This window comes from Lepeophtheirus salmonis, chromosome 14, assembly GCF_016086655.4.
Source record: "Lepeophtheirus salmonis chromosome 14, UVic_Lsal_1.4, whole genome shotgun sequence".
NCBI lineage: Eukaryota > Metazoa > Arthropoda > Copepoda > Siphonostomatoida > Caligidae > Lepeophtheirus > Lepeophtheirus salmonis.
In genome coordinates this window covers 35,806,115-35,821,665 of record NC_052144.2, presented here as the reverse complement: position 1 = coordinate 35,821,665, position 15,551 = coordinate 35,806,115, and the positions used below count along the sequence as shown (strand labels likewise).

The window sequence follows — 15,551 nt, the reverse complement described above, 5'->3', positions numbered from 1 at the left end:
AATCATAACTACTCTTTTAATCAAATATTACTTAGGAATATTATAATACAGTATCAAATAATATACTATGTAGATTTTTAATAATACCAATGTACTTCATTTTTAAAAATATGACAGTGATAGTTTGGGAGGATATAAAAGATAAATGACAGTTGGCATGATTGATTTATTTGGATACCTACTAGATGATTTTGGGCCTTTCTTATGTTTCTTTTTGGGGAAAGGTTGCGTGATAAATAATGATAATGACGTATCGTATATCTATAGATAATGCATTATGGAAAATTTAATGTGTTTACTTATATGAGAGACAATTTACTTCCTTGATTTTTATATCAAGAAAATTTTGTTTGGCTGGGAAGATAAATATGACGTAATTACGGTACAAGTATCGATTCCAATTCCAATTAAGTATAGCATCTTTTTAAATGTGCAAGTATCCGCTTTCATCTTAATCTAGACCAATTTGGTATATACAGTGTACATTTCACATTTAAATCTATTATTAAATATTAGGATATATTGATACTCTAGATATTTATAACTCCATCAAGTATGCAAATGAATTTTTAGCATGAAAATGCGACATCAATAAAAGTGGATGGAGCTATTTATTTTTAAATTTTTTACCTGGCCCTGAGTATTCAAGATCAAAGTCATGAGGTATAAGAAAATGAGTCATTTATTCAAATGTAGAAAAAAATTATTAAAAATGCAATAGTGTTGTTTACTTAAAAATCCCAATTTTGTGTAAACACTTTTTACTTGAGTGTGGCTCCTCCACGGGTATAAACGAACTTACATAATTGATTATTGGCATAAATAAGTCTAACTACTTGGGACCAATCTATATTATTGTACATAAAATGACAAATATCGGACATCTATCATCCATTTAACGGGTCTTTAGCCTTTTAACGCTCAAAATTAAAAATTAAAACAGAGTAGAGAAGACCTGGGGCAGGATGCTACAATTTTTGCGCTTGGCTGAAATACTAGTGTTGCGACTCGGTCCAGCACCAAAATTATTTTTCGGTTCGGTCTTACGTTATTTTTTCTCGGCCGATTTGGACCTTTTTTTTTGTTACAGACCGTGGTGTCAGACGCTAGACCAATTTTTTTGGTCTCATGTTGTAGACCGATTTTGATTCGGTCTCACTATATGGTCCGATTTTTTTTTTTTTTTGGTCTGAATTTATAGACCAATTTTTCTTGGTCTCATTTATTATGAGAGACCATTCTTAGATCAACTGTCATTCATTTCTTTCAAAAAAATCTCAAAACACAGAATCTTGGAACATGATAAGTTCTAGAAAAAATACTGTCAACATATAAGAGATGGCGGGATCAAAATTAATCCAAGTTATCTCTGTTTAAACTTCGTATAACGTCATTGTACTTGAAAAAAACGTATGATGTCATGTTATAAACCATTTATCTATAAAATCGGTCTAGACCGATTTTTTTGGAACTGAACTTTTCTTATGGACCGATCTAGACCGATTGTTTTATATGAAACCGGTCCTAATTCGATCGAACAACAAATATAAGGGTATCAAACCGGTCTAGTACTTCCAGACCGAACCCCAACAATATTAAATACTTTGTTTGATTCAGGTATCCCCAAATTTCACACAACAAACCAACATATACCTGCAATTACTTGAATCTATTTTGAGATTATGACAGTCAATATTTTGTTTCACAAATTACATTTGCATTCGAACATTCAAATTTTGCAATTGTCCCTTCAGCGGGGGGTCGTTGTGACGGTTAATATACATTGAATTTGAGTCAAAATTAAGAAGATTTAACAAATAATACTTTTTGAAGAATATTAAATTGTTCAAAGTGTTGAATTGTTAAATTTGAATGTATTTTAGCAGATTAAGATATAATATAATTTAAATTATTGATCACTGATCAGTAAAACAGATTGGATGGATACATTCACACTCATAGTCCTTTAAGTATCTCCCTGGCTAACAAACATACTTGTAATTAGTGTTGTGTGGATTCTTGTTTAGTACTGCGGTCCCTTTCGGTCCCATCCAGTCCAGTCCATTTGTCGTTCCTTAAAGAAGTTAAAGTCGATCCTTCACGACGTCATTGAGGGTGTTTTTCCTTTTTTTTTTAAAGTTCTTCTGTTATAGAAAATAATAAATTATATAACTAAATAACAATATAATATGTTCGTAATATAATGAAAAAAAGAATATTTTTACAAGAATGTGCATAATCTTACTACATATCTCTTATATCTTATTTGGCTTAATGAACCATTGATAATTTTATTAAAAGTTAGAATGAATGACAGTATAGGACCGGTTCCAAGATCCTAATACTGGACTAGACGGAATAAATAAGGCCCAACACAACACTACTTGTAATGGCTTATGAAACGTAAATGTATGAAATAATAAAACAATACGAGAAGAATTGTAACATCTGATGCAGCAAATTCCTTTGTAATATACACTAGGCCGGTTTGTTTTTTTAACTTTATTCGAATTTCGATTATGAATAGTCAGGAAAAGTTGGGATTTGGTAAAGAAATATCATATGCAAAATTTCATTGTCTTACAATGTCATCTTTAGGTAGCATATCTACTTCAAAGTTTAAAGGGAGACAAATGTTCTTTACTTCGTCAATAAAGATTAAAAAACAGCAATAACCTTTATTTTACATTAATTAATTATGATAAAATATTTAAAATGTTTTTTTCTAAAGGTACCTTATGAGAAAAAAAAGAATATAACATAAGAAAATTTCATCTTTCCTTTCTGAAAATGTAAGAAAATAATGCATGCTATACGCGGATCATCAAATTTCCCTGACTTTTTTTCGCTTTTTTTGCTCAAAAAGACAATTTTAGAAAAAAAAACAACTTTTGAAACATTTTTTATAGGTTAGAAAAATGTATATTAAAACTATTTTATGCAAAATAACTAAAAATGTATTCTTAATATCTATATTTACTAAGTAAAGAGTTTTCGCGTTTTTTCATAAATTGATAGAAATGTGCGACCTAAAGATGCCCTCATAGGACATTGCAATTTTGCCTAGGTAATTTTTGTACCCTATAACAACTTTTCTGAGATACCCGTAATCGAAAAAAGTTGAAAATCAATCTGCTCTAGTGTACAATAACTAAAATTTCTCCGCAATACTTTTTTATTTTATGTTTCTTTAATTGGTCAGATGGAGTTGCACTGATTAAGTATAAGTAAACATAATAGTATTAAATTTACTCCATCTGACTCAGGAATCTTATTTGAAGTCCATATACATAATGTATATTTCCTTTTCTAGGAACAACCGGGGCGCGAACCTACGCACATTGAGTTGAAGAGAATAATTTTCTCGCCAGCGCGTTCTCCAAATAAATTAAATCAACTAATAGCTAAATAATCAGTAGATTACATCAAAACAATGAAAAACTTCATATTGACTACAACATTGATCTTCCAAAATATTACTTACATTAAAAAGACAAACATGATTGATATTTTGCCACAACAGTGTGTACTATATCTTACCGTGACCGGTACTTTTGCCTTAAACCACTTAGCCTTAGAACATTTCGTATTAAAACCAATTTGTCTTAAGGATATTTCGCCTTAATAGATAAATAAATGAGGTTTATACCTCGTTATTGTTTATTTTTAGTTTAAATTAATGATCCCCTAGAACTTTTAAATCAAAATATGTAATTTTTATTACTATAAAAAGTGTTAAATGGTCGTTTTCTACACTTTACACTTTAATTATTGAGAAATAAAATATTTGTTGCATGTAATTCTGGAAGCGTATAAATATCTAGAAAATGGGAATTTTTTCATAATACGAGAGTGGGTTGAATGATCCAGAGATTATTCTTATATTTGGATCTCAAGATAGATAAATATGAATAAAAATTGGGCTTGTGATGGAATGTTCAAGTGTTGTGCAGATATATATTTCCAGCTTTTTACAATGCATATTGTTTTTAAATACATTCCATTCCAAGAATTTTTGTGCTACTTCCTGGAAAATCGCAAGACATACAAAGTAGATTTTTTAATACCTTGGCCACCCTTCACCTAGGCCTAATTCCAAATACCTTGATAATTTACTTATTCCAACAGAAAAATACCATTTAATACTTTTTATAGTAATACACATTACATATTTTGATTAAAAAGTTCAATGGGAACATCAATTTTTAACTATAAATAAACAATAACGACGTATAAACCTCATTTGTCCATATATTAAGGCAAAACATCCTTAAGGCAAATTGGTTTTAAGGCGAAATGTCCTAAGGCAAAGTAGTTTATGGCAAAAGTACCTAGCGCCATATCTTACAAATATGGTTTAATATTGCAACTGTAGCTTTTATGATGTACTATAAAAAACGTTTACAATGACGTTGTGATGTTTTTTTCATTACTTTTGTTGTTATAATATCTTAACTCCGGACTATACGTATCTTTTTGGCATTATGAAGCTATAATATTCTGTAAGAATGATTTTAAATATAGGTACATACAAAGTGATATACTTGATATTTAAAGGATAAATAAAATATTTACATGACGTAAGATCTTTCTTAATTATGTATTTTTATGGGATAGTTGAAGATTATTTTATGTGAAAAGTGCAATTCAAAGAATTCAGATTTAATTAATTTTTAGTTTTGCATATATTTGCAATCCTTTGTTATGCAGATATATTAATGTAAACACAATTATTTTATGCAATGAATACTTACTTTAAAGTAAGAGAATTCACGTGAGGAGATACGGTATGGGGGCATTCTTATGTTTTTACTTCTTTAAAAGGTATATTCCGTATATTATTGTAAATAAGAGTAGATGTTAGGTAATTTATTCAATATTAATAATAATATTGTACAATACAATTAGACAAGTAAAATTTTAATTAAGCTTAAAGAACATTATCAATATTCCTAATGAAATGAATAATCATACAGAAACTGTTGGGATCTCCGACCGGACTGCCTACAACATCAACTTGAAAGCTTCCATACAATCAGGAAGAACCAAAACTTCTGCCGCAATTTTAAGGCTGACTTCTGATCTGCCTCCATGCGGGCCCCTCGAGCCCTGGACCTTCCAGTTTGGGGCGCATTAGAGGAGAATGCCTGGTGCATTCCTCATCCAAAAATGAATTCGCTCCCACTTGTCATCATGACAGCCATGGATCTGGCTTTCTTGGTAAAGAACTGCCAATCTGTTCCTGACGTGTCGAACATATTACAAATTGGTGTTAAGTGGTTTTCTTTTGATTCCATAAATGTGACGTTTGTTGTAATCTAGTCATGCTTCTGCATTTTTTTCCCCCACTCCCCTTTGTAAATGTTTATATCGGGCAGGATTTATATTGAGATTTGATGAAAACAGAAAAGTTATTTTAATACCCATTTACTATCTTCTTCAGTTTTTAAATATGGATTATAATATTATTTTTTCCCTAAAATTCATTCTTTATGTATTGATACATAACATTAAATACTTTGAGTTTGAGCCTCAAGGCATGACTCTTCTCTGGTATTATTTTATTCACGTGTTTTCTTTTAGATTCTTTCTATATACCTACCTATTTGATTCATTTAACACACTTCATTCCGAAACACTTTCTATTTTACTTGACTATTTTAAAATGTCAAGTGCTTATTTTACATATAAAAACTTATGTTTAAACATAAGACATTTTTTCAAAGAGCTTTTAGGGTAATAAGAATGTCACTAATTGTATTTTCATATCTTTCCCCTTCCCCTCAAATAAATTTGGAATAACAAGGGTGATAAATGCTGTATATATATATTAGGCTGCCTCATTTTTATAACTATATCATTTTTTTGACTGCATCAAGCCGTTTTCCGTATTGAACTTGTTAAAAAACGAGATTTCCAAAGTTTTTCTGAATTTGATACATTTTTGGAAAGGTTCTCACACTTTTAGCATTGCAAAATTAAAAATCAAACGATTTTGAATATTAATAATTTGTCAAAAAAATGCAGACAAACCTGTATAAAGTGATCAGACAAGGGAGTGGAAAAAGCGACCACTTTGCACAGATAATGTGCTAAGGTTTCCTAATTTGCAACAATTCTAAATTTGAAAATTAGACATGACCGTAATTTAATTCTTGAAAACACTCGTATTTTCCTCCTTGCGACCTTCTCTATAACTTAGTACGTACACTGACAATTGAACTTTATAGATATTTTTCTTGTATTTGTTTTATGCAATTTTTTTTTTCAAATTAAATTTCAATCATCAGTTTAAACTAAAGCTTTTACACAATTTGGAATATCAGTAATTAATAGGTTTAGAAATTTATGGAAATATGAATATATTTCTATTTTACTTGGGACAACTTTTTGATTTTATAGGTAATTTTGACGTGGAAATTTGAGATCAATATCAAGCATAACAAATATAGTAATCTATTTTTCTTCATACTGTTTCCAAATGTCAATAACTTTAAAAACAAAAATTAAATCAAATCAAAGAAAAAATGGGTAAATAACGTTCAAGTGGAAGTGGTTTAAGAGCGCTAAAATATGGTAACTTTAATCCAAAAAACTATGATTAATTTTTTTAAAATTTAATAGTGTTAGAATCCCTCTAAATATGCAGTAAATTTAGAACGACATTAGGAGTGTCAGTTTTTTTCACTTATACGCAGCAAAGATTGAGTGAATGCAGTCAAAAGTATATAACATTAAAAACAAGGCGACCTAATATATTATGAATGTAAATAGCGATGCAATTTGAACGAATTTTTGAAGAAACTAAATCCTTTGTTATTATTTTCAGTGTTAATTATTACACATTCAAATAACTTTAGAATAATTTACGATCTTTATTTCCAGGAGTAGCCTTTTTAGAAAATTATTATAATTATTGAAGAGTTTGAGTAAAAAAAAAGTCAATGACCTAGTATGTATTCAAACTTCGTCATCATCATCATGGTCACAGGTTTTAATGACTATTTGCTCACAAAAAGGTATCATTAAAAATTGCAGATCCATTTATATAGCTTTTTGATCCTTTTCCTTCTCTTATATCTACCACTTTCAATGACGTCTAGATTGTTGTGCAAAAAATAATAATAACATACATATATGTACCTAATAAGATAAAAAAACAAGTTATTTTTTATTTCTTTATGTGTGGAATCTGAATGAGTCATGTGAATATACCAAGCTTCTAATCCATGAGTTAAATCCATCGCAAGAATGGTCTAAATTTATATGTTTATCACTATTATTCTAAATAATATGTACATATAATCATTACTAGCTGGTGTACCTACCCACTTTGCTTTAATAATACAAATGTGCAAGGTAGTCTGAAAAGTTTCCGAACTCAACTTGAAGATGGTAGGGCCTGTAAATAAAAGCTAAGCACTTCTATCTAGCATCTATTGACAGTTACATCCCTTTTGGACGTCCTGTTGTTATGTAACAGTCTTTTGAGTAAGTATATTTGATTGCCTCTGTGCAAATGGACAAAATCGAGTATCACTCTGTTATGTATTACAGTTTAGGGTAAATAAATCCGAGTTTTACTACCGATTAATTTCTGTAGATGAAAATTGGATAGACCATAATACGCCCAAAACATATATTCAGTCCAAACAGTGGAATGCAAAAATTTTCGTCCAATGAAGAGGAAATCACCTTTGTGAACAAATTATTTTGCAGAAAAAACGCCGAGTACTTTTTGGATGGATTGCTAGAAGAAGTATGTAGAGTTACAAAGAAGATACCATTTTGAAAAATTAATCATAAAAAATGTCTTGTTAGGTCAGAAACTTTTCAGACTACCTTTTATGTATCTAACCTGTACAAATTACGATTTGTAAAGGTTGTTACTTGTACCTACATATGACCAGATTCTATAAGTTATAACAAAACAATTATATGGTTATTTTTGAATGATGAATTTGTATAATTAGTGGTGAAGACAGGCTTTGGACCAAGTTACGAGTAAGTCTCAAGTTACTAGTATTATTTTCTTGGACAAGTCAAGCCGGTTTATTGGAATCTTATATAGCACTAATGGTAGTAACCGGCATTTCCCGGAGTAATTACATGTCGCCTAAAAGGGATTTTTTGTGTTCTTTGCTCAAGAATGAAGGAATATTAATTAGAGTTAAAGAAAAAAAAAGTAGTATGATGTGATTACTCAGGAGTAATTCAGTCTTTAGAGGACTCGCAAAGAAAAAGTGTATAACTACACACGCTCGTTGCTACATTGCCATTTCTTATAAGGGTGTGACTACTTGATCTAAGATGTTAGGCACTCAACTATTATTTAGTGATCAACAGACAAGATTTACTTTATTAATATAGATATATACATAGATAGTGCAACTTGTATTAACAGACTGTACAAGTTAGAGTTTACCCTTTCTATGCATAATTCCTTATTTAATTACAAACAACTAACTAATAATTTATGATGCCGTCACTTTATTTTAATCTATTAAAATTTTGCATTTATTATGTATTTATCACTGTAGGCTTTTGAACTTTATAATGGGCTACCGAATACTTGTTAACAAGTTATTATCATTAAAAAATAGATATAAAGGACACAATAATAAATAACCATCATTCTAATAATTTGTCTCATTTTTGAGTTGTAACTTGTACAATTTGTAATAGCTTTTACAAAATCGCAAATTGTTAACAAGTGGCTATTTAACACTAATGCAAGTTTGAAAGATATCACAATAGACTCTGGATTATATTTGTATTCTTCAAATAAATATGGTCAATTTATATCAACAATTAAGTGTGATTTATCAATGGGAAGGGCTGCGAATTGCACTAAAATTAGATTTTATATAAAAAAAAATATAGGGTACAAATTTAGTGTCACAAATCAAATGAAGGTATTAAAATATAGTTAACATTCTTGGGTATTTTAACTCATTTCGGAAATTTGAAATATATTATAATATATATTAAACTCAATATTTCTATGAATGTTTGGGATGAATGTATCATCATGTAGTCACCTCTAAATATCACAAAAACTTAATTCTTAAAAAAAATTGATTTTTCTTTTTTATTTCAAAATTTTTTGTTTTCTGTGAATAGCTATGGATTTTTCATTTTTCCTTTAAAAAAATTTTTTTTTAATTTTTATTCCAAAAAATGAATTTTTTTTCAAAAACACAACTTGTTTTTTTGGTGGAAAACAGTGAATTTTTGAAATTTTTTGTGAATAGCTATGGATTTTAGAAATTGTTTGTGAATAGCTGTGTATTTTTTTAATTTTATTCGAACAATTCTAATATTGGATTTTTTTTTTTACAAAATTTGAAATTCGAAATTTAACTTTTATTTTTTCAATAAATTTACTTATCAAATTTTTGTGAATAGTTATAGATTTTTAATTTTTTTTGGCAAAAAAATTTAATTTTTCGATTTTTTTTTTTTCCAAAAATTCCAAAAAACAAACCTGGTCATAGCTCAATCTTTTCTTCATTTTTGTTCAAGAGTATCTTTGTATTGACGTGACACATATGTAGATTTGATTAAGGAAAGGATGATGGTATAAAGCGAAAAAAACCTTAAGTCGACTATATGCTTTATATTAACCCTTATGTTGTCTTACTGATTTTATTGATATTTTTAAGACTTGAAATTTCCTTACTGTTCCTAAATATAGTTCAAGATTAGGGAAAGTAAGAAAATATAATGTTGTATCATAATTTTTTGCTAAAAATAACTTTTATCTTACGGGTCATTTTGACCGGGTTATTAGAAAGGATATTTTATGAAGTAAAAAAGTCAAGATACACAGGTTAAATTGTTTTTTTCTGGATTTTTTTTTTTTTCAAATAGACATAAATCCAGAATAAAAGGACTTGAATAGAAGAAACGGTAAATTTAGAGTTACAAAAATATACAAAACGCTATATTTGCTTCCATGAACGTTACCCAAAACTAATATTCTAGCAAAACGAAAATATGTATATGCATTAGTTAAATTGACAAAGAAATGAAGACATATTTTTGGAGATGAGAAAAAAGGTTAATAAGAAGTTATTGATGTTACAAATTGAATTCAAAAGTAATTTGCCGAAATATCCTTGGCAAGAAGTAATTCATGGGAATAATACATTTATGTTAATGAAAGTTACTATTTTTGTCAAAAACTGTAAGATAAAATGGTCCTGATTGATACAAAGTGAACAGAAATGAAGTGCCGCTCAGAGCTGAAAAGAATTACTCCTGATCTCACAAAGTATGTCATAGTTAGTCCTTAATTAGGACAAAGGACCGCGCTCCAGTCTAGTCCCGCTTGTCGGTCCTTAAAGAAGGTAAAATCAATCCCTCATAACGTCAATGAGGGTGTTTTCCTTCTTCTTCTTTTTATTCCGTTATATAATTAATAGAATAAATTAAATATTTAAGTTACAATATGAAATGTTGGTATTATAATGAAAAAAAATCATATTTTTTATAAGATATGTGTAATAATCTTAATACATATTTCATATATCTTATGAAATTTTTATAATCCATTGATATTTTTACGAAAAATTCCAAGGACCGACGGCCTTAAGGACTGGTGCCAATGATAGACAGTCCTAAGACTGGCCTGAATAAATAAGGACCGACACAACACTAGTCATAGCCCATTCGGATATCCATTTAAAGTTTTGTTTACTCGCCACTCCAAAGAATGGAAGTTACAAATTCTGAAGGTTTTCGCTGATATGGACAGAATTGAGAACCTAGTATATGACTGACCATTGAGCTAAATTAAGCAGTTGAAATAGACAGCTCTCAAAAGTCTTGTTGTGAGGCAACATCTATTCATAGAAACGCAGGGAGTGGAAGGTCTTTTTATACTATTTATCGAATTTGTCCTTCTATATCTCATAGGAAAAAATATTTTTTATAATAATTTTAAATGGCTGATTTAAACGAAAAATTAGCTATTAGATTGTTAATTAATTGTGTGTTAGACAACTTATCTCAAATTTCAAATATACTTGTTTTTTTATGAGATATTCTTAAAAGGGGGTAATTTTGACCCTTAAGACAACGGGCATGCATAAAAAGCAAAGACTGTACATACGTACTGATTCCTTTATATATTTTAATAAATAAAAAAATAAATAGTTCATAAATATATTATATTGTGTATGTGATCCATTTTCCCAAGTTTTAATTACTCCCATTATTCATTGAAAGTATGATTAATTAAAGAGACTCTAAAGAACGAAGTTACAGAACGGGAAAATAAATATATACCGAGAAGTCTGACCTATTTTTTTTAATCATTCTCAAACCTTAATAAAAAAAATTGGACTTTTACAGAGTGTGAGGAGTAAGTAACTATATTTTTTTATAATCTCTCAAAAATGACACAAACATGGTATCCGTATACCATGTGAAAGTCTCAAGTCATAATTTTTAAGTCATACGTATTACTTTCTTACAAATCATGTTGGTTTATTGGAATCAAATTATAAAATGTTGAAAATTTTCCACTTTATCTGTCTCAAGTCATGACAGCCTATAGAAATTTCAAGTCCCAGTCATTTCTCAAGAAAGTTTAACCCCTACTAGAATTCAAGGTGATAATTTTTTTTTTTTTTTCATACCTGATATTCTTGTCTCCTCTTTTGTTAGAGTTTTTATCTATAAATTAAATTACTCATAAGTCAAACCACTCTCACCATTATTGCTATTAAATTATAAGGAAATAGTGAAAAAATGAAGTAACTGCTGGGTTTTTTAAGCTTCTAAAAAGATTATTAAATTATTTCACATAAAAAAAGTAATGTATAAACCGCAACATTAGTACAGGGGTATGAAAATGAAATCATTTTGATGTTATGTGACTAAAGCATTCAAATATATCCATTAAAAAGGTCAAATAATAATCTAGGGGAGTTGTACGTTAGTGATGCATTTCTTTACGCAGGTTATGTATTACATAAATTAGTTATGTAGATATGTTAGTTTATTAATACTTTCCTCTCAAAAAATATTTGAATAAGTCAAAATAGACAGCTGCATTGTTAAAATGTTTCAAAAATAATAAGTATGAAGTAAGAAGTGATGTTTAAACACAAATTGGGGTGAAAAAAAAATGTAGTTATTTAATCATTTAACCTTAACTACTACATTTTAATGTCTTTTAAACACGTTTTCTCTCTCTTTACTCACTTTCATCAATTATATCACCTAGTTTCTCTCTTCAATATCACACAGCAGACTCCATTTCTCACTAATCCTAATGGATAACTACAAGTGGGACTCTCTGTCCATGCTGCTATAATTTTGTGAATGTCCCATTGATGTTTACTTTATCAATTCCTTTTTTAAAAACTCTACATACTACATTATTCAAACTTCAACGATTATTAGGGCGGTTTGTTTTTCAATTTTTTTATTAATTTCGATTACAGCGGTTTCGGAAAAGTTGTGATATGATTAGAAAATAACCTATGCAAAATGTAGTTTTCCAACAATATCACCTTTATGTAGCACATCACTTCCAAAGTTTGTAGTTCTTTATTTTGTCAATAAAAATTAAAATATAGTATTAACCATTATTTTACATTTATTGATTTTGATGACATTTTCTAGCCTATAAAAAATATTGGTAAAATTTATCCTAAAGCCACCCTATGGAGCAAAGAGAGAGAAAAACATATAAAAATGTTGACCTTTCCTTTCTGAAAATGTAAAAAATGGATGTGCACGATACGCAAATCATCTATTTTTTGTTCCATAGGACAATTTTATAAAAAAAAATATTTACTCTTTTTGTAAGTTAAAAACATTTCTATCAAAATTATATTTATATATAATCCAAAAATATTTTCTTAGTATCTATATTTCCTTCGTAAAGAGTTTTTGTCTTTTTTTATAATTTGATCAATCTGTATACCTAAAAAATAACGTCGTAGGACAATGTAATTTTGTACAAGTAATTTTGGCACAATAGCACAAGCCATAATTGAAATTTGAAAAAAGTTGAAAAACGAACCCCCCTAACAATTATTCTTTCAAAATGAAGAGGCTTCGAGATATATAGTCATTCATACTTTTAGGAAATAAAATGCAACAAAGGGATACATTTATTAACACGTTAATAACTATCTTGCATTCAAAATTTATTTTATATTCGCACTTTCCCCCATACAAACAAGAAAGGTTTAAAATTACATTTAGATAAGTAGAATTGCTGAGGTTTGAATAATATAATATGTAAAGTTCTTAGAGATAAACTGTTCATTTTTCTGTACACGTTCGATAGATGTGGAAACTCACTTTTTATTATTTTTATAAATGGTTTTTGTTTTAGGGTACGTAAAAATAATCACTTTGATAAAAGAAGTTTGCTTCTTTTGGAAGAACATAATTGATTTAATACGGGGTCAGTGTCTAATAATTTATTGCAATTTATATTTTAAAAGAGTCTAACTTGATTAACAATTTTCATCATTAATGATGAAAATAGTGTATATTTTAGGCAATGGCTTAACATTGCACGTTGTATATCATGAATTTTGCCCTCTGGTGATTGATTTTATATGTTTCTTCTAATATAAACAATTAACTATTTCTCCGTTTTTTTTAAACTTTGATATGTACATACCTAGATAAGGAGAAAGGAAATTCTTGAGTCATTTTAAACATTACTATTTAAATGTTACACCGAAGATCAATATTTATCTAAAATATAGGTAGATATATACGAGGGTTGTCTGAATAGTTTCTGAACTCAATGTGAAGATGGCAGCACTCGTAAATAAAAGCTAGTCACATCTATCTAGCATCGGTTGACAGTGACTCACTAAAGTTGCTCCCCTTTTGGACGCGCAGTTGTTATGTAATAGTTGTATGAGTGGGTAATTAATTACCTTTGTGAACAAATTATTTTGCAGAAAAAAACGCCAAGTTCTATTTGGACGGATACCAGAGATGGGAACATCGCTGGGTGAAGTGTGTAGAGTTAATAAGAGACTATTTTGAAAAATAAAATAAAAGGATTCAGAAAAAAATCTATTGGATCTTTGTTTGGTCGAAAACTTTTCAGATCACCCTCGTATGTATCTAATGTATACAACATGAAGTTATTTGTAACTACAAATAAGCAGATTAAACAAGTTTCGACGAAACAATAATATGAATATTTTTAAATGAAGAGTTTTCTGAACTTCTGTTGAAGACAGGCATTGGACCAAGTTGCGAGTAAGCCTCAAATTACTAGTATTATTTTCATGGACAAGTCAAGTCGTTTAATCGGAATCTTATTATAACACAAACGGTAGTACCCGGCATTGCCCGGAGTAATTATATGTCGCCTTAAATAGATTTTTTTTAAATAATATAAAAAACCTCCTTTTTATGAGATCACTCACACGTAACTATTCAATACTTATGTCAATTCATATGTGTTCTCTCCACAAGAATAAAAGAAGAAAAATTACTTTAAAAAAAAAAAAAATATGTGATATAATGACTGAGGAATAATTATGTCTTTAAATCACTCACTTACAAAAACAGAACTATTTCTATACATACTTGATGATTCATGGCTACACCTATAATAGGTCATTAATAAAACTACATTTTTATTTTTAGATCAAAAATATGTATATAATTGGGGATCATAAAATATTTACGCGCTCGATGCTGCATTTACACACCTGCAATATTTATTCATACGATTCCATTGTTGTTTCTTACATCCTAATATGTTTACCATATACACCAGGAAGCACTATATACAGGCCACCTGGTATACACGCTCTATGCTATGAGCTAGTTGTTTTTTTGTTTTTTTTCAAATTGACTTATTTAATGTTTATTTTTTAGCAAATTATAAAGATTAAATGCCTTCATTTATATTACTCGTAAATACATCAGTATCGAATAGTTTTCTTCATAAAAATGAAATAATGGAATCAATTAGTAGTTGGCAATTAAAATGTATGATGCCTTGACGTATAAATTCTAAATTGTACAATTTTCTTATACAAATTGCAACTTGTACACAACATATATAATACATCAAAAGATATTTCTCGTATATTAGTTTATTCAAAGTTTGATTGTGAAAAGAGACTAAAAATTATTTGCCTTTGTTTTTTTTCAAATACCTATCCATACATTTTTTGCTTTGGAGTATCTCACTTTCACTCAATCATTTCAAGTAAAAAGTTTTCTATTTTACTCATAATGAGGCCCTTGGGTGCTTATAAAATCATCTGTAATTAAATTTACTTCATACTCTACATTAACTTATGCCTTTATTTGAACCTCAATTTGCATGCATAGAATAAATGCATATAAATGACTAATTAATTGTTAGTATGCTCAAATACTTATGTATGTAATTTCCTGGAAATTACCAGACTAAATAAATATTTATTTAAATTATTCACTATGCAATCAACTTATATTAGTACAGTTTGATCTTTTTAAAGTTTGTTATTTAAAGAATAATTTCATTTGACTGAACGTTGTTTATTAATAACAAAAATATGAATTTA

General features: G+C 28.7%; 1 protein-coding gene across 1 annotated transcript in view; it reads left to right on the top strand.

Moving 5' to 3' along the window:
* LOC121129126 (uncharacterized) overlaps window positions 1–15,551 on the top strand; it is a 72,248-nt gene that overhangs the window by 7,883 nt on the left and 48,814 nt on the right. The window lies entirely within an intron of this gene.